This window comes from Rhea americana, unplaced genomic scaffold (genome assembly GCF_003343005.1).
Source record: "Rhea americana isolate MKP2758 unplaced genomic scaffold, rheAme1 scaffold_178, whole genome shotgun sequence".
NCBI lineage: Eukaryota > Metazoa > Chordata > Aves > Rheiformes > Rheidae > Rhea > Rhea americana.
The window spans coordinates 165225-167807 of record NW_028185905.1 but is presented as its reverse complement, the minus strand read 5'-3'; positions in this window follow the sequence as shown (position 1 = coordinate 167807).

Genomic DNA, 2583 nt, shown 5'->3' with positions numbered 1-2583 from the left:
ATCCCCAGAATCGGAGAGTCGCTCGCTTGRGCGTTCGGGCTGCGTTTTTTGCAAAAGCCGCTGTGATGGCTGCGGCATGAAACACTTTCACATTTTCCTTTTTTCCATTTTTTCGTGCTTCGTTTACTTGGATGGCTGCTGCTGGCATTTCCTGGTCTGCAGACAGCGCTGCCTGGCAGCGCCGGCCGGGAAACGCCGCCAAGGGACGTCTCGGCTATCTCGCGGAGGGAGCCAAAGTGGGCGGGCGCGATGGCGAAAGGTAGGGTCAGCGTTTTCTGCAAAGAATTGACTTTTTTAACGACTTCAGCTTTTTTCCAAGGAAAGAAGGGGGGGGGGAGAGAACGTGCTGGCATTCAGATTTATAGCAAAAGCTCAAATCTCATTAATACAGCACCTTCTTTTGGCTACTCTTCGCTTAGAAATCCAGCTGCCAAACTCTTCTTCGGCATAAGCAGAAAATTTTTGCGCTAATTCTAGTCTCGGGTCTGTGACCGGTGCAGAGGAGGAGAGACCGTCCTGGTGGARCACGAGGTGCCCGCGAAGGCGGTGCGTTCTCAGCTGCGGGCGAGGCAGCGTTTCGGAGACGGGAAGCTCTGGCCGCTCCCAGAAGAGCCCACTTGGGTCGAGGAGGCCCGAGGGCCCCCAAACTGCAGCCTTGCAACTTGCACATCCACGCTTGGAAGCACCATAGAAAAACTCTGGATGCTCAGATAAACCGAAAGGGGTGAAAAGCTGCTTGCAGGCGGATTTGCAAGTGTAAAGTAAATCCAGCAGGAGAGGGGAATTTTATTTTATTTGTCTGCGGGAGGACAAATTGAATAATGTTCCTAGCAGGAAGGGACTGGAGCGTGGCCTGCAAAGCAGAGCTCTCTCCAGATGGCTGGAATATATTAAATCTATCTCCAGATTTAAAGAAATGGTGCTTTTTTTTTTTCTTTTAAATAAGGGATTGCCCAGAAAACACCAGCCCCGAGTCGCCTTGGGGGCGGGCGAGCGGGCAGACGTGGCTCCGGTCTTGCCGGCGCGGCCGCGTCTCCGGCTCGGCGGGGCGCTGGAGCTGCTCGGAGGAAGCGTTTCGTGCCCGGCTCGCGGGCGGCGCACTCGCHGCGGGAGCGGGGACGAGCCGGAGTGACTCACACCTTAACGCCGCTTTCGGCTTTGATCTTAATCCCCATCATGTTTGGGGTCAAACTGTATTTCCCTTCTCCKAGGCTCTTGAATCCACTGAGGACTCGCCCTGCTCCACGCTGGTGGTGAAGCTGTTACATTGCTTTCTGTTAAGTAAGAAAAAACACATTTGGGCCTCAATGTAAAGCGTTCGCACCATTTCTTTTTAACTTATCACCTAGCTCTGCCCAGGGAGCTGCCACGCTCTGCGGCCGGGGCGGCTTGCTGCCCCCGGGCACGTCCMGCGCCCTCCTGCCAGCTGGGCATCCCCTCCTCACCGCACGGAGGAGAAAGCAGCTCGGAAACACTCTTTCTTTCTTTTTTTTTTTTCTTTTCCCATTTTGCACATGATTTTGTGCCCAGAGTTACTTTAACTGTCACATATTTTCCCCTCCGATACGTTCGACAGCGTATTAATCACGCTTGCCTCTGATGTTCTGYGATTTTTAAGGGCTGCCAACTGCACAAGGCCAGTTTGGCCCCTTCTCCAGCGACTCAAGGTTTCGATGGCTTTACCATTTGCATTGAGGGCTGAAGTATGTGTATCGCTTTGGAAGGAAAAACCGAATTCTTGCTCGCATTCCGTAGCAATTGCCGCCAAACGCAGAGTAATTGCTGCAGGCAGGGAAGCGGAGGCAGCAAAAACGTACAGCTGTGACTACTGCTTCTGGGGAGCAAGAGATAAAATAATGTGGACGCTCAGAATAGTTACGTAAGAGGCTTCTTCCTGCGATGGAAAATTTCCCAGGGGAAAGATTGTGTTTTTATTGGTGAGGTATTTAATTCCTTTTCTGTAAATTAGAAGTGCGTGAGCGGATGACGGAGCGCGGTGGGTCCTGGTGCCGGGACCGCGCGGCGGCGGGTCCGCCCTGGGTGGACCGTGCTGAGCCGCGGATGCCCCCCGGCTGGGCAGGCGATGCTGCTCTTTGGAAACCCCGCCGCTAAGCGACTTGCCGCCCCGCACGGCGCGGCGGGGCGAGCGGCCGGGCCGCGGCGCCCGGCGGCAGGAACCCGCCTCGCCGTGACCCAGAATTAGCTCTCCCCAGGGACCGGTCTCAGCGCCATCGTTCGTTATCAAGGCAGCGGGGATGTTTGTTCGTTCAAAGGAAGAAATAAGCAGAGGGAGACTAAATAGGAAAAGAAAATCGCTGGCTTAAGTAAACAGAAGAAAATTCCTCAGCAGCGAGCGGTTGCGCTGAGGTTAACGGGCTGCAAATGCAGCGTTTGAAAAGCTGCTTTCACGGTGAGGTTAGCTCTGACTTTGGGAGAGGTGCGGGAGCGAGGCCGCTCCGGGACTGCGCCAAGAGCTGCCACCCGGCGTGACGCGAAACGCCTGAAACGCACCCAAAATGCACGGCAACCCCCCGGCCGGGGCCGGCCGGCGGGCCGGGCACCCGCCGCGGCGCCGCGATCCCT